The following is an 18,444-nucleotide window of genomic DNA, read 5'->3' on the forward strand; positions in this document are numbered from 1 at the left end:
GCACCTGGAGAAAAGGCACAAACAGCAATGGGATGGCCACCTGAGCAAAAGCAGCAGCAGCACACAAAAGAAAAGTCACCCTCCTTCTCCTCTTCCTCCTTCAGGTGCATCATCTGCTTCTGCCACTTTCTCCTTTGCACCTTCACAGGCACCCTCCTCCACTCCGCCTCTGCCCTTGAGCGGTTCCTGCTCCTCTGCCCACAGCAGCAGTCAGGTGTCCGTGAAGGAAATGTTTGAGCGGAAGAAGCCACTTTTGGCCAGTCACCCCCTTGCCCGGCGTCTGACAGCTGGCGTGGCGGAACTGTTAGCTCGCCAGCTGTTACCATACCGGCTGGTGGACTCTGAGGCCTTCCGTAAATTTGTGGCCATCGGAACACCGCAGTGGAAGATGCCAGGCCGCACTTATTTTTCGAGAAAGGCCATACCCCAACTGCACCGTGAAGTTGAGAGGCAAGTGGTGTCATCTCTTGCGAAGAGCGTTGGGTCAAGGGTACACCTGACCACGGATGGCTGGTCTGCCAAGCACGGGCAGGGCCGCTACATTACCTACACAGCCCATTGGGTGAACCTGGTGGTGAACGATGGCAAGCAGAAAGCGGCGGACCAAATTGTGACACCTCCACGGCTTGCAGGCAGGCCTCCTGCCACCTCCTCTCCTCCTGCTACATGCTCTTCGCTGTCCTCCTCCTCCTCCTTGGCTGAGTGGCAGTTCTCCTCTCCAGCTACACAGCCCCAGCTCCGCAGGGCCTATGCTGCATGCCAGGTACGACGGTGTCACGCCATCTTAGACATGGCTTGTCTCAAAGCGGAGAGTCACACTGGAGCAGCTCTCCTGGCTGCTCTTAAGAAACAGGTGGATGAGTGGCTGACCCCGCACCACCTGGAGATAGGCAACGTGGTGTGCGACAACGGCAGCAATCTGCTTGCCGCTTTGCATATGGGGAAGCTGACACACATACCCTGCATGGCACATGTCATGAATCTAGTGGTTCAAAGATTTGTGGCAAAGTACCCTGGCTTAGCGGATGTCCTGAAGCAGGCCAGGAAGTTCTGTGGGCATTTGAGGCGCTCTTACACAGCCATGGCACGATTTGCAGAAATTCAGCGTAAAAACAACATGCCGGTGAGACGCCTCATTTGCGATAGCCCCACTCGCTGGAACTCGACCCTGCTCATGTTCTCCCGCCTGCTAGAACAGAAGAAAGCCGTCACCCAGTACCTCTACAACTGGAGTAGAACGAAACAGTCTGGGAAGATGGGGATGTTCTGGCCCGACAACTGGACACTGATGAAAAATGCATGCAGGCTCATGCGGCCGTTTGAGGAGGTGACCAACCTGGTGAGCCGCAGTGAGGGCACCATCAGCGACTTAATTCCCTACGCGTACTTCTTGGAGCGTGCTGTGCGTAGAGTGGCGGATGAAGCTGCGAATGAGCGTGACCAGGAACCGTTACGGCAGGAACAGGCATGGGACCAATTTTCATCAGACCCAGCTGTTTCCTCAACACCTGCGGCAGCACAGAGGGGGGAGGAGGAGGAAGAAGAGAGGTCGTGTGCAGAAGACGAGTCAGACTCAGAGGATGATGAGCAAGGTGTTTCTTTGGGGGAGGAGGAGGAGGAGGGGACAGCGGCAGGAGAACAACCGCAGCAGGCGTCGCAGGGGGCTTGTGCTGCTCAACCTTCCCGTGGTATTGTTCGCGGCTGGGGGGAGGAGGTTGACTTACCTGACGTCACTGAGGAAGAGCAAGAGGAGATGGAGGGTACTGGATCCGACTTTGTGCAGATGTCGTCTTTTATGCTGTCCTGCCTGTTGAGGGACCCCCGTATAAAAAACCTCAAGGGGAATGAGCTGTACTGGGTGGCCACACTACTAGACCCTCGGTACAGGCACAAAGTGGCGGACCTGTTACCAACTCACCGGAAGGTGGAAAGGATGCAGCACATGCAGAACCAGCTGTCAACTATGCTTTACAATGCCTTTAAGGGTGATGTGACGGCACAACGCCAGCAAGGTACCACTGCCACTAATCCTCCTCCCGTGTCCACGCAGTCAAAGACAGGACGCTCCAGCGATCTCATGGTGATGTCGGACATGCGGACGTTCTTTAGTCCAACGCCTCGCCGTAGCCCTTCCGGATCCACCCTCCACCAACGCCTCGACCGGCAGGTAGCCGACTACCTGGCCTTAAGTGTGGATGTAGACACTGCTGTGAACAGCGATGAGGAACCCTTGAACTACTGGGTGCGCAGGCTTGACCTGTGGCCAGAGCTGTCCCAATTTGCCATCCAACTTCTCTCCTGCCCTGCCGCAAGCGTCCTCTCAGAAAGGACCTTCAGCGCAGCTGGAGGCATTGTCACAGAGAAGAGAAGTCGCCTAAGTCACAAAAGTGTTAAGTACCTCACCTTTATCAAAATGAATGAGGCATGGATCCCGGAGGGCTGCTGCCCGCCCCAAGACTAAGTCAGTCCCCGCACACACAGCATCTCTGCCTGCACGCCGTGTGACTGGCTGCCTGGCCTGCCCCAAAAAGACTAAGTCGCTCCCAGTCCCTCCACACAGCATGTCTGCCTGCAGGCCGCTTCACTACCTTCTCCGCCACCACCAACAGGGTCCGGGACTCCAGGCGGATTGCTGAATTTTTTAGGCCGCTGCTAATTTTTATGGTGCGTGTACATGACTGCCTAATTTTTCTGGCTGCACTGAGGGCAGCTGCAACAACAAAAGAAAAGGCATGTACATGCGCCCATTCCCCTTCGTGATCATTACCTTGCCGTGGTGAAGGGGCTTGCGTATCACAATGAAGCAATGACCGGCGCCTAGATGAGTGTCTCGGGGGGCACACAAAAGATAATAAGGTCGTTGCTTCATTGTGGTCAGACCAAATTTGATCAGCTGGACAGTCACTGTTCTGTCATTCAGCTACATCAGCCAGGCCGACCATATGGGCTGTAAAGCCACCAAAACCTGCACTCTCGCCATGGTGCGCACCAGTCCAGCACGGCCGTCACTAGTACAAACAGCTGTTTGCGGTGCGTTACACGGTGAGTTTGGTGTGTCAGTGTGAAGCAGTACCTTAATTACACTACCTGATTGATGTATACACATGCAAGATGTTTTAAAGCACTTTAGGCCTGTCATTTAGCATTCAACGTGATTTCTGCCCTTAAAACGCTGCTTTGCGTCAAATCCAGATTTTTCCCGGGGACTTTTGGCGTGTATCCCACTCCGCCATGCCCCCCTCCAGGTGTTAGACCCCTTGAAACATCTTTTCCATCACTTTTGTGGCCAGCATAATAATTTTTTTTTTCAAAGTTCGCATCCCCATTGAAGTCTATTGCGGTTCGCGAACTTTAACGCGAACCGAACGTTCCGCGAAAGTTCGCGAACCTAAAATCGGAGGTTCGGCCCAACTCTAATCCCTACAGTGAACAACAAAGGAAGAGTATTGGTTGGGGTGATCAGTTAGGATTAGATGCTGAGTTTGAAGACATGGGGCCATATCCTATTCAAGGTGATAAGTAGCTTGCAGATGCGAGCTACTTATCACCTTGCCATCGCGCGAGGATTACCGGCAAATCCTATTGCCCATACCCTTCGCCCGATGGCCGATCGTTAGGGAGCATTACTCAGGCGAAAGCCTGAGCGATGCTCCCTTTTACCGAGCGATGGGGAGTGAGGTTTACGCTGTGGTGCTGTCCATCAGCACCACGGCCTCACTCCCCACACATGCGCACTGGCCCGCCGCCATCTTCCACCGCTGCATCTGGGGGTCTCCTTTAATAAGGAGACCCCCAGAGCTCCCCGTCGGGTCCCTGCACAGTTTAGAATCCCCCGCGCAGCTCTGCACCGGCACCCCTGCATACATACCGCCGCAGATCACCCGCCGCCTCTCGCCGCAAAATCCGTCGCGTAATTACAGTGTATCTAACACTGTAAATACTGTCGGTATAGAAGGAGCCCGGGCAAAGCATCTTTGAATCTGCAGCCGGGGCTCCCCATTGGTCCGCAGTCTGAGCCATTTTATTGGTTTAGACAGCGGACCAATGGGGAGCCCAGGCTGCAGATTCAAAGATGCTTTGCCCGGGCTCCTTCTATGCCGACAGTAATTACAGTGTTAGATACACTGTAATTACGCGACGGTGATCTGCGGCGGTATGTATGCAGGCGTGCCGGTGCAGAGCTGCGCGGGGGATTCTAAACTGTGCGGCGACCCGACGGGGAGCTCTGGGGGTCTCCTTATTAAAGGAGACCCCCAGATGCAGCGGCGACGACATGCGTTAGCTAGTTTAGACCTGCTTTTTGCAGGTCTAAGCTAACGCTCATGTCTGCCGGGAAGCATCGCTTCCCAGAGACATGATAAGGGTAATTGGATTCGGTGTTAAGAACTCGCTGGGCGATTATATCGCCCAAGCGAGTTCTTTTCCGCCTGGGGGGGTCTAAAGTTTTATTAGATTAGGCGATGCCCCCATCGCCTAAGTTAAGAACTCGCCAGTGCTTAGCGCTGGCGAGTTCAGCAATAGAATATGGCCCATAGTGTTAGGGAACAGATCAGCAGGAAGTCTGCATTAGTTGTTAAAGTGAACGCGAGGTGAGAGTGATATGGAAGCTGCCATATTTCTTTCCTTTTAAACAATACCAGTTGCCTGGCAGCCCTGCTGATCTATTTGGCTGCAGTAGTATCTGAAGTACACCAGAAACAAGCATGCAGCTAATCTTGACAGAACTGACAATAGTGGCAGAAACACCTGATATGCTGCATGCTTGTTCTGGGTCTATGGCTGAAAGTAATAGAGGAAGAGCATTAGCAGGATATCTTATCCAGGCAAGTAGTATTGCTTAAAAGGAAATAAATATGGTAGCCTCCATATAACTGTCACCTTGGGTTCACTTTAAAGAGAACCTGAACTGAACATAAAAAGTCAAAATAAACACACACAGGTCATACTTACCTCCCATGTAGTCTGCTCATCAATCTCTTTCTCCTCTCCTGCATCCTGTTTGTCCACTGTGATCGATGGAATTCTCTGTCCTCCATTTTGAAAATGGCCATTACCCTATAACAGCTTCCTGGTCAGCACACTGTTAAACTGTTCGAGCGCCCACTTGAGCCATAGGGAAACATGGACATTACCTTGCACACTCAGTTGTAACACACAGCAGCTGATATATAACTGACAGCAACTGGTATATTTCAGTTCTGACAAAATCTTGTCAGAACCGGAAGGGCTCACTGTAAGAAGAAAATGGTGAGCCTCTGAGAAGAACTGATGGCGAGATAAGTATGTAATATTCATTTGCCGCTACATCATGTGTTTATTTTAAATAATTTTACTCGCTTCAGGTTCTCTTTAAGGTTTTAATGTGAGGGTTAGGAGCAAGGAAGAAGGTTATGGTTAGGCATTAGAAAGGAGTTTTTGATTTAAAGGGGTGGCATTAGATGACTAACAGGCAAGATGCCTGGGAAACGCCAATCATTTTTCATGATGGTGAACAGTACCACAGACAATTGAGTTGCTTCATTAATCTATGGTAAAACTACTGTGCGTAGATAGCACATGGAAACTTTACCACCACTAGAGGAGCATGCACTGTGCAAATAGCACAACCCTCGGCACAATGGTAAAGCTCTTGGTGCAAATGTAATGCACGTTACTTGCATAATGTGCGTTACTGTAGCAAGGTGAACGTTAACCATGTACAGCTGGTAATTGCGCAATGGGTGCTATTCTAGGGGTTTAAGTACCAGTGAAATGGTTGTAAACTGATTGCGCATGGTTGGTAGTTTACAGTAGGTTAGTGAATCGACCCAACTGTCTGTGGTACTGGTTAACATCATGAAATCATTGGAGTTTCCCGTTACAGCAGAGGATGCTCTATGTTTCTTCTTCAAGTGGACTGTTTGCATGGCTGTAGATTTTTTTGCAGAGACTGCACAGTGCTCCTGCCTGTAGTGTTTTGGTTGTCTCGCAGTACCGGGCAGCACGGTGGTGTAGTGGTTAGCGCCCTCGCCTTGCAGCACTGGGCACCAGTTCAAATCCCAGCCAGGTTAACATCTGCAAAGTTTGTATGTTCTCCCTGTGTCTGCGTGGGCTTCCTCCAGGCACTCTGGTTTTGTCTCACATCCCAAAAACATACAGATAAGTTGATTGGATTCTCGCTAAAAATTAGTCCTAAACTATGATATAAAAAAATATGATATAATGAATTGGTTGTGTACTATGAATAATTACTAGATTAGCAGCAAAGAAAATATTCTCAGATTTTTATTTTCAGGTATATAGTGTTTTTTCTAACATTGCATCATTCTATAATATGTGCAGATTACACAACACTCAGCATTCAAAATAATTCTTTCAGAGCAGTCTGTGAACTAATGACTTCTCCTCTGGCAGAGAAAAAGACATTTGTTTACCTACAGTTGAGATAATAAAAGTCAGATAACAGCCCTCTCCACGACTTTGAATGTTGTAGAGATTAATGGCTTTTTTGTATAGCGATAACAGCTGAAGTTTCAGAATCAGAATCAGAATCAATTTTATTTCGCCAAGCATGACTGGGTCAAGCCCGGAATTGGGTTTGGCACAATGGAGCGGTACATAGAAAGAGAGGCAGGAAAAACATTAGAATGACAGTACTCAAATATAAGCATACACGAATATACAAATATACGAATATACAATCAACAATTAGATATACACAGCCGAAGTCCGCCGCGCCTATGCAGGTGGTAGGGCGCTGATACAGGGTGGCAGAATGTTAAGGGAGTTCAGGAGGCTAACGGCCATGGGGAAGAAAGAGTTCTTGTGTCTGGTGGTCTTGGTGGGGATGGCCCGAAGTCTCCGACCCAGTGGAAGTGGGGTGAAAAAACAGTGGCCTGGGTGAGAGAGGTCCCTTGCAATCCTCAATGCCCTGGCTCGCAGTCTTGTGTTATACAGGTGGTCAAGTGGGGGCAGAGGTCTCCCAATGATCCTCTCCGCCGACCTAATGATCCTCTGTAATTTGTGCCTGTCACTGGCGGTGGCTCCCGCATACCAGACCAAGATGGCGGATCAGAGGATCGATTCAATGGTGGCAGTGTAAAAGCATGTTAGAATCTCCTGAGCCATGCCGAACTTCCGCAGTTATCGGAGGAAGAAGAGCCTCTGCTGAGCTTTCCGTTGGGTTGACGTGATATTGACTCTCCAACTGAGATCGCTGGAGATGGTGCTGCCTAGCAGGCGAGCGCAGGGCACTCTGGCCACCTCGGTGCCATCGATGTAGATGGGAGGTGGGGTAGGTGCCGACTTCCTAAAGTCAATTATAAGTTCAACGGTTTTGGCCGTGTTGAGCACCAGGCTGTTCTCTTTACACCAGTGGCATAGTCTTTCCACCTGCTGCTGGTACTCCCGGATGTTGTCCTTGGTGACGAGGCCAACAATGGTGGTGTCATCCGCAAATTTTATGACCTTGACAGAGTCTGCCGTGGATCTGCAATCATTTGTGTAGAGGGAGAAGAGCAGCGGGGACAGGACACAGCCCTGGGGTGCCCCTGTGTTTGTTATCTCTTCTCGTGAGTAGATGTCCCCCAGCCTGACAACTTGGGATCTATTAGTGAGAAAGTCAGTGATCCATAGCCGTAGGGATCACTGACTTTCTCACTAACAGATCCCAAGTTTCTTAACTCTTCCTGTACTAGAAACAATTAGACTGATGTATCTGATCTTAATGTTTTATTTCTTAGCTGTACTACACATACAAATCATAATACCATAATTTTTTTTTCGCTTCAGTGTCTCTTTAAGGTGTGTACACACGTCGGATTTGCGCAAACGACCCGTTGTTCGGACGTCAAATCGGGCGTGTGTACAGTCCTTCGTTCAGCTGATAAGACCGGACTTGAGCGATCCGCCCGATTTGACGTCCAGACGACTGAATGACCAGACGTCCAAACGACGGGTCGTTTAAAAAAAATCCGACGTGTGTATGCACCTTTAGTGACAACACAATAAAACATCTGTACAGCCCTGTGGAAGATGTCGGCACTATATAAATGCTAAATAATAATAATACCTTGATCATTCTGCAGGTGTAGTATTGCCTGGCATACAAGATCTACCATGAGTAAAGGTGCCTATCCACACACTGATTTTCTTATTCAATTCCCATCTGATTCGATCACCGATTTTGATCAAGAAACCATTGAAAGTATCAATCAGACAGGAAGTAAAATCTAGGTCTCTGATGAAGCAGGGCTAGTCCCTGCGAAACAGCTGTGAGACTTGTCCTTTCCCCCACTGCTGTAAGCTTTTTGTGTCAAAACAGCCACAATAATGGGTATTTTAGCAGCTGTACCTATCTCCTTCCTCTCTTCTGTTTAAAATCTAGGTCGATTGGGACCTGAACAGGAGCAGGAAACGATCGATAAACATCAAACAGTGTAATACTGAGTGCATTCAATATTCAATACATTCCCTGCTGGAATCTAATACAAATGTATGTGTTGTGTGTGTGTAAGGAATCAATTATTTCTGAATTGATTCCCTGCTGAAAGGAATCAGTAATTTTGGAACATTGGGTGGAAAACTATAAAAGGTAGCCATACATCAAGCGATTTTGATTCAATGAACAAAGCGATTGACTTTATTGGGAAATCAACTGCAGTGTGGTTAATCGAAAGACGATCAACTAGTGGCCCACACACCACAAGCGAATTCTTACTATGCGATTTGCCTTCATTATCGATCTAACCGATGTTGTGCCTCCATGCTCTGAATGCAAAAATTGATTCAGAGTTGATTGAATGATCGATGAACAATAGCCGATTCCTGTGCGATCGACCGATAACTTCCATCCGGCTCGATCGACCAAGCTGGTCGATTCATCATGATATCAGCCCCATTTTTTATCAATTGGGCTGACTGGAACACACGCCATTCTCTCTTGATTTGGTGAAATTATTGAAATGAATGGTTGATCGTGCAGCCAGCCAACTCACCAGATGTATGGCCACTATAAGTGTATGCCTAGGGGAAAAGTGCACCTGTTATATTATTAGTAACACTTTCCACCTAATGCAAATTAGCAGTTAAATGAGGCTTGGGCATGCCAGATTCTAAAATGTGTAACCAGTGCCTAGATCAAGCGCCTGGAAATTTAGATGACGGAAGCTGAATATCAGTTAGAGGGTTAGGATTTTTTTCTATTTAAATAGGGTTAAGGGATAATTTAGGGGTAGGTATTGTATGTATGTTTAGTAGATTAGGATTAAGTGCATAAAAGGACTGTACATTAAAGGACAGATGTGAGGAAAAAAATCTACTTACCTGGGTCTTTCTCCAGCTCCTGGCAGCCAATCTGTCCCTCTGCCGACCTTGCATCTGAAGAACACTCCAGACCACGTGAGCACACTCACGCAGGCACAGAAGATGCCGACCTGGAGGTTGGCATCTGCAATAAATGGGACCATGGGACACTGGAGCTGCGGCGAGGGACAGATCGGCAGCCAGGGGCTGGAGGAAGCCCCAGGTAAGTAAATCTTTTTTTTTTTTCCTCAGACCTGTCCTTTAAGGGTTTGGTACAAGGAAGGAATGTTTATTTGAGGGGGTTAGGGTTAGGCAACCAGACATGACATGAGGGAATGGGATTTATGTTGGGAGCAGGGCCGGATTCTTGTAAAGGCCACAAAGGCCTGAGCCTTGAGGGCTGCCGCCTGAGGCAGCACCTGGATGTGAAATAGGGGTTGCTACACATAAAAGAGAAGACTGCAAATGGGGAGCAACACATTGAAAAGGTAAGGGAGTTGAGTTGTACGTGAAAATAAGGGTTTACAGTAAATGGATCTTACACATGGAAAGGGGGGGGGGGGGGGGCTACACATGGAATGGGAGGGGAGCTGCTGCACATGGAAGTTGAAACATACATACTTGGCCTAGGGGCAGAATAAGTATAAAACTTGCCTTGTTTTGGACTAGGTTAGTGTTGCTCATTAATTAAGGAGAATGGCATCATAACTGCTCTAGGGGGAAGATTACCAAAAACATACAATGCTATGAGGTCATAGAAACCGTAGTGGGCACAGGTAAATGTAGCCAGTTACAGCGTGAGCTAGATTGCAATCCCAACTCTGTCTGAACTACAAAACATGGTTTGCTTTAACATCATTAATTTAACATCCCAAAAAAATGTCTTTTGACTTGAGAGTGATTAGAAAATGATGGTAATTCTTTTCAGAAGTTCTACATTAATTGCTGGTGTTCCTCATAATGAAATTAATCAACTTTTTGAACTTTAATAATTACTAATGTTCTGAATTTATTATAAAGTGTGACATTTTCCGCAGCGCTTTTACAGAACAATGTATGTCACTAACTGTCCCTGGGAGAGGCTGACAATCTACACTTATCTCTAATGCTGGGAATACACGGGTCCATTTTGCCGCTCGATTCTGCGACCGATCATTTTCCGCGCTCGGTTCTGCAGGCAATTCTCTTATCTTCCGCTTGTTTTTCTTATCTTTTCCCATTGTCCTCCATGCAGAACCGATCGTGGAAACGATCAGACGGCAGATCGGACATGTCGGAAAATATCTATCGAGCCATCTACATGGCTCAGAATCGACGTGTGTATTCCCAGCATAAGAATGATGCTAAAGCCTGGGCTGTGCCAGCTGTCATTCTATCAGTTTGATACAAAATAATTTCTGGCCTTAAAAGTGATAAATAATTTATAAAATCTTGAAGAACTTTAAAGCTCTCCTTAGACTAAATAACTGGCGGTTGGAGCGGATCTTCAAAAGAATCCTGTTTTCATTTTCAGGATGAATTCCTCATTAGAAGACTTATATAAGTACTTGTCATACGCTTTTACTAGAATTTTGTACTTGAAATGAACATGTGGCCGTGTGATGTTGCTATGCATGGAGTGTAGGAATATTTCAGAGCACAGCAGGAGGACCAATACCTAGAAGAACATAATATGCAAAGCCAAACTTTGTACTTGAAAAGTGAAGTCAAGCCTGACTTATTCCCGCCTTACTGAACCTTGCTATAGTCTTCCATAGAGGCAAAAAGGGCAATTACTCCAGGATCTCAGAGCTTGTAGGAGCCCTCAAGATGTGTGTCCCCTCCAGCTATGGTAACCCCATACATACCTGCAGGGAATGAGGAAGAGAGGCGTGATGGGAAAAAGTCCGTAGAGCATGGTGCTGCCTCCTGTGTCCTCCCTGGATTAGGTACCACCTGACCCCAATGTGTGTACACTCTGGATTTGTGAGGGCTCGTTCACATCATACGCACTTCTGTGCGCATTTGGAAGCGCATATGATGTGGTGACACACAAAATCGGCATAGACTAGACAGCCCTTCTGCCATTCACATCAAAGGTATTGCGCAGCGGTACGATGCGCTATGATGCACTTGCATACTGCAGCATGCATTTTGCCCGCAAGCGCAGACCTGACCCATTCACTGTTAATTGATGGGATAGCATTGCTACTATGATGGTACCCAGCTTTGGCACTCAGCGTCGTGCCACGAAATAACCTGCTTCGTACTGATCTCCATGAGCAAGCACTGCAGGTCGCTCTCAGAGAAAATGGCGCTTCAGGTGACAGCTTGGAATGTCTTTGCTCAGAAACGGCCCTGTGTATGTACCTTTACATCCGGATCCATCTCAAGAGGAGCTGTGCTGTATTAACTGAAGACTAGTGCCCACTAATCCTTTCAGGAATAGCCCATGACTAGAGATGGTGACAGCTGGGAAATGCGAGCAGCATGCTATGGGAGGAATGGATGGGCTTCCATTTTGACTTAAATTCCAGTTCATATGCCCACAGAAGGACAATTTTAAAGCTAAGAAAATTTACACTGAAGCCAGGCATGCAGTGGTCAGACAGCAACTTGTATTAGGTTGCATAGGCAGCCTATCCGCATGCCAGTCTCCATCATGCACTTGTGGCCGTGAGCATTCTGCGCATACGCGACTCTTGAAAGAATGAACCGCGCATGCGCTGAACAGCTACAGGCAGGTAATCTAGACAAGCATGTGAACGCGCCATGCGTGCGCAGTTGCGCATGACTCCCGGCCACGTCACACAGCTCACAGAGCTCCGTCAGCGGAAGAGTAGAGGGGACGCAGAGGGTGCCAAGGGACCTCAGGGGTTATGGGGGACTGGAGGAATCCCCAGGTAAGTTCAGTATTGCATTTTTTTTGCTCTATTCAGTGTCCCTTAAGAAGGTGCTGGAAAAATGAGCGGCCAGAGACCCCAGCTAACACCTTTGCAGAGTATAAGAGCATCCCACAGCAGGCCATTACTCTTTGTTTTTGTATATTCTGCGGCCTGTAATCCTATTAGCTTCAGTGTGGATGCTCAGCTGCTGGCGGTAATGAAGAAGAAACTTGCGTGTTAATTCCTCCCAGCACCTCCTGTCTGTTGATTTCCCCCTGCCACAATATTGTGTAAAATTATATATCAAAATGGCATAGAAATGAAGCGTTCTCTGACAATCTATGAAATGCGCGAGACAGCTCGTCTATATTTAGCATGACAATGACACCAGATGCGTGCATTAGGGCTGCCGTCTTATAAAGACATTGATGAATGAACATCTGTTTGACGAATTTTAGTCAAGACCCAGAATTTGAGTTAACCTTGTCACCTATTTATAGACGTCGGAGTGCGGCACGTACCATCCAAAAGAGGGGAATTAATCTTCTTTGGTTAATGATTTTTAATATACAAGAAAATGTTGGATCTGAGAGCGCGTACAGCTGTCACCTGAAGGTCTGGGGCTGCGAGATGAATTCAATCTTGGCTCCTTGCTGCAATATAGAAATGTTACCTGCACAACACAGGGCTAAAAATAAGCTTCATTTCCATATGACTCCAGCGAGTCTGGCTTTTCCGGCAAGCCATAATTAAAATCATAATTAAATATTGAATCGTTTTGGCTTGTTGTCACCTTTGTTTGTCTGGAAGGAGACACTGATATCATGTCCTCTGATGGAGCGGTTAAGTCTTTAGCTCTGAGTTTAAGGACACCTGAATTGAGAAGGCTATTGAGGCTGCCATATTTATTTCGTTTTACACAATACCAGTTGCCTGGCATCCTGCTGATCTTTCTGGAACCAGTAGTGTCTGACTCACACACCTGAAACAAGCATGCAGATAATCCAGTCAGATTTCAGTCAGAAACATCTGATCTGCATGCTTGTTCAGCAGCGCCGGATTTACCATAAGGCACTATAGGCATGTGTCTACAGGTGCCTCATGATGAAAAGGTGGCTCACCCCCCTCCCCATGTGCCTCCCTCCCTCATTCCCTATGAAGAGTCCTTATACTTAAACTATGAGCTTGTAAATAGAGACGGACGCAAAACTGAAAAAAATCACCTCTATTTTCAACTAAATGATATGGGCACTATACTTTGCACTAGGGAAATATTTTAAACATTACAATAACTGGGATAAATGGGCAAATAAAATGTGTGGGTTTTAATTACGGTAGCATGTATTATTTTAAAACTATAATGGCCAAAAACTGAGAAATAATGATTTTTTTTTCAATTTTTTTCTTATTATTCCTGTTAAAATACAATTAGAATAAAATAATTCTTAGCAAAAAGTACCCGCCAAAAAAAAACCTAATTGGTGTGAACAAAATAAGACATAGATTGTTTCATTGTGATAAGTAGTAATAAAGTGATAGGAGAATGAATGGAAGGATCACTGACAGGTGAAAATTGCCCGTGAAGGCGAAGTGGTTAAACTGTTAAAGAGAACCCGAGGTGGGTTTGAAGAATATTATCTGCATACAGAGGCTGGATCTGCCTATACAGCCCAGCCTCTGTTGCTATCCCAAACCCCCCTAAGGTCTCCCTGCACTCTGCAATCCCTCATAAATCACAGCCACGCTGCTGACAAACAGCTTGTCAGAGCTGGCTGTGTTTATCTCTATAGTGTCAGTCTGCTGCTCTCCCCGCCTCCTGCAGAACTCCAGTCCCCGCCTGCATCCCTTCCCTCCCTACTGATTGGAGAGAAGGGACGGGGGCAGGGACCGGAGCTATGCAGGAGGCGGGGAAGCAGCTGAGACTGACACTACAGATGTAAACACAGCCTCACAGCACGGCTGTGATTTATGAGGGATTGCAGAGTGCAGGGGGACCTTAGTGGGGTTTGGGATAGCAACAGAGGCTGGGCTGTATAGGCAGATCCAGCCTCTGTATGCAGATAACATTCTTTAAACACACCTCGGGTTCTCTTTAAGCATATTTTTTTCTTTTTGGTGCCTTTGTTTATACTACACCAGTTAAAATGTAAATCAGGACGAGGACACATTTTACAATGTATGAAAACTGACTAAATAATGTATAAATTAATATTGTACAATATCAGAAATGTTATTTATTAAGTTACATTCAGTAAAGTTCCTCTTTATGGCACCCCTTTGGCCCCTCAACTTCCTTTTTCATAGTCCAAAAAGTTTCTACTCCACTGGCAATAAAGTGGGCTGTTGGATATGCAACCATTTGTACAGCTTATGGAGATAACCCGTCTCCACTTGAGGAACCTGACACTGCTGTGGGGGATGGGCGCTCTATTGAAGTCAGAAATATAGTCACCAGCAGACCGATAGGTGCTAATGACCACCCACCAATAAAGGGTAGTATAATGCCAGGTATACACGATGCGATTTTACGTTCGTTTTTGCCGTCGTTTTCGCTTTCGATAGATTCTACTCTCGATTCACCACATTATTCTCCTCTCAATTCCTTATCTTTTCTTATCAATTTACATTCACTTGAATGAGGAGAATCGAAACGAAAGTATAATCGACCGGATCCGATGGGTTAGAATTTATCTATCGAACCCATCTATCTAAAGTAAAAACTTAACGTGTATTCCCAGCATTACAGAGGAAAACAGGGAGAGAGAGGCCCAAATGTGATTAAATTAAATGCAAGAAAATGAAAAACAAAAGCTCACTTACCCATTTCAGCTGCCCGGACATGATCCTCACGTCCACGCGGCTGCTCTGATGCAGAGGCGCGCTCCCGCGCGTGATCGCGGGCGAGCCCCCGTGTTCCCATGCTGTTCCACGGTAGCCCTGGGATCAGTGAATGGGAACCTGGTTCCCGTTCACCGATCTAAGTTGCAGGCAGAAAAACTGACGGTTTCTTATGAGAGACCGCCGTTTTTCTAAAAAAAAAAATTCCCCCGTCCTCCTTGTGCTTCCGGTAAGAAAAAAAACCTCATCTTGTGGCCAAATAGCAAAACTACATCTACATACATTTTTCATGCCAATTTACACATATTATAACATTAAAAATTAGCTGTTTATTTCCCAACACCAAAAAAATTACCCAAATAAAATTTTTAATGAAAAAAAAAATTACAATTAAAAACAAAACAAAAACAAACATAAATAGTTACCTAAGGGTGTGAACTTTTTAAATATGCATGTGAAGAGGGTATACTACGAACAATTTTTAAATTATAAGCTTGTAAATAGTGATGGACACAAAACTGAAAAAAATGCACCTTTATTTCCAAATAAAATATTGACGCCATACATTGTGATAGGGACAAAATTTAAATGGTGTAATAACCGAGACAAACGGGCAAATAAAATACATAGGCTTTAATTATGGTAGCATGTATCATTTTAAAGCTGTAATGGCCGAAAACTGAGAAATAAATGATTTTTATAAATGTTTTCTTAATATTCCTGTTAAAATGCATTTATAATAATATAATAATTCTTAGTAAAATGTACCACCCAAAGAAATCCTAATTAGTGGCAGAGAAAACAAGATATAGATCAATAAATTGTGATAAGTAGTGATAAAGTTATTGGGAATGAGTGGGAGGTGAAAATTGCTTTGATGCATAAGGTGAAAAATCCCAGCGGGCTGAAATGGTTACTTCAGTAGCTGACACAAACACTAGATACAAAATGTAGTACATTTGGACTATGGCAACACTTCCTAAGGCAATAAAATAGTGTTAGCTATGTATGTAGCAGCAGATAGTATACTGGTTAAGGGTTCTGCCTCTGACATAGGAGACCAGGGTTTTACTCCTATTCAGTGAGGAGAGCTTGGGCAAGACACCCTAACACTTCTACTGCCTATAGAGTCTGCCGTGAGTAGAGTTGGGCCGAACCCCCGATTTTAGGTTCGCAAACCGGGTTCGCGAACTTTCGCGGAACGTTCGGTTCGCGTTAAAGTTCGCGAACCGCAATAGACTTCAATGGGGATGCGAACTTTGAAAAAAAAAAATTATGCTGGCCACAAAAGTGATGGAAAAGGTGTTTCAAGGAGTCTAACACCTGGAGGGGGGCATGGCGGAGTGGGATAGATGCCAAAAGTCCCCGGGAAAAATCTGGATTTGACGCAAAGCAGCGTTTTAAGGGCAGAAATCACATTGAATGCTAAATGACAGGCCTAAAGTGCTTTAAAACATCTTGCATGTATACAGTGGCGGGTTCACAGAACAGGTATGCAGTGGCAGGATCACTGAACAGGTAAACAGTGGCGGGTCCACTGAACAGAACAGGTATACAGTGGCGGGTCCACTGAACAGAACAGGTATACAGTGGCGGGTTCACAGAACAGGTATACAGTGGCAGGATCACTGAACAGGTATGCAGTGGCAGGATCACTGAACAGGTATGCAGTGGCAGGATCACTGAACAGGTATGCAGTGGCAGGATCACTGAACAGGTATGCAGTGGCAGGATCACTGAACAGGTATGCACTGGCAGGATCACTGAACAGGTATGCAGTGGCAGGATCACTGAACAGGTATGCACTGGCAGGATCACTGAACAGGTATGCAGTGGCAGGATCACTGAACAGGTATGCACTGGCAGGATCACTGAACAGGTATGCAGTGGCAGGATCACAGTACAGGTATGCAGTGGGCTGAGGGCTCATTGAACAGAACAGGTATGCAGCCAGGAAAAGCTAAGCCTAACTAATCTTTCTCTAGAGACAGACAGCAGCTCGCCCTACTCTCTCTAATGCAGGCACACGAGTGGCCGTAATGGCCGCCGCTGCCTGCCTTATATAAGGGGGGGGTGGGGCTCCAGGGGCTAGTGTAGCCTAATTGGCTACACTGGGCCTGCTGACTGTGATGTAGAGGGTCAAAGTTGACCCTCAGGTGCATTATGGGGCGAACCGAACTTCCGCAAAACGTTCGCGTGCGGCACGCGCACGCGAACCACGTTCGCCGGCGAACCGTTCGGCCCAACTCTAGCCGTGAGTAAAGCCCAATATACATAAATGTTCTGTTGTGTCTAAATATATATTCCTAGATCTGAGGAGCTTAGAGCTCGGCTGACAATATTTTATCGGCCTATTACTTTGTCATGCCCATAGACTTTATTACATTTATGCTAAAATGTGGTTTCTCATATGTCAAATTTTGTTTTCTTATGGTTCATAGACTTCAATGCATTTGTGCAAAAATGACATGGACTTACGCAATATCATGATTACTCATGAAATCAAAATTAACATCAAAATAGCTATTGGGAAAATTAAAATTTCACGAAACCAAAGTTACTGATCTAACACTGTAGCCTAATCTCCTCACAGTGTGTGTGTCGGGAAAAGATGGCTTGCCGATGTGACCTGGGCCAACTTCAGCCAGGAGCAGCTCGTCATCTTCTTCTGACTCTCTGTGTCTGGACAGTGAGACCTCACACACTGCGAATACACATAGGAAGCCAGTGTGTGATTCCATCTGCTCTGCCCAAAACCGGGAGAACAGTTCCAGGTACCGAATATAGGTCATGCTGTATTGTAATATGTCTACACATTGTATATTTATGAGCATTTTATTTGTTTTCAACACACTGTAGGAGGCGCCCTTAATCTGGTTATAGCATATAACCAATGAATCGGTAAGTGTAGTGCGTCTTACCTGTTATGAAGGTACGTACACACGAAAATCATAAGATAAGGTTTATTATAGCACAGAGGACTCCTCTGTGCTATAATAAACCTTATCTTATGATTTTCGTGTGTACGTACCTTCATAACAGGTAAGACGCACTACGCTTACCGATTCATTGGTTATATGCTATAACGAGATTAAGGGCGCCTCCTACAGTGTGTTGATATCTAAAATACCCCACTACGTGGGGGTTTACTTACTGTAATTTATTATAGTAGTATTCTTTGGGAGCAGCGACCAAACAAGGCCGAGTGGAGACGGTACCTCTCCACATGTTTTGATGGTGGTTGCCTTAATAGCAACCCAGAATTGTGAGTATAATTGTTTTTTTTAATCGACTATCTCACACAACGATAATACACGATATTGGGCTCCCGGTGTCCTTGTGCTTTTTTCATTTAAGCCCTATTTTATTTGTTTTGTACGGCTCAGTTTTCTAATGTGGTTTGCAAACAAACTCCACACAGGGGAGGAGTGACCATTTGGGCACTCGGGCATGGACCAAG

The 18,444-nt window shown here is 46.1% G+C and overlaps 1 protein-coding gene across 2 annotated transcripts in view; it reads right to left on the minus strand.

Annotated features, from left to right (window-relative positions):
• KCNIP4 (potassium voltage-gated channel interacting protein 4) overlaps nt 1-18,444 on the minus strand; it is an 895,743-nt gene that overhangs the window by 607,053 nt on the left and 270,246 nt on the right. The window lies entirely within an intron of this gene.

The sequence above is a fragment of the Hyperolius riggenbachi genome, chromosome 1 (genome assembly GCF_040937935.1).
Source record: "Hyperolius riggenbachi isolate aHypRig1 chromosome 1, aHypRig1.pri, whole genome shotgun sequence".
NCBI classification, from domain to species: Eukaryota; Metazoa; Chordata; class Amphibia; order Anura; family Hyperoliidae; genus Hyperolius; species Hyperolius riggenbachi.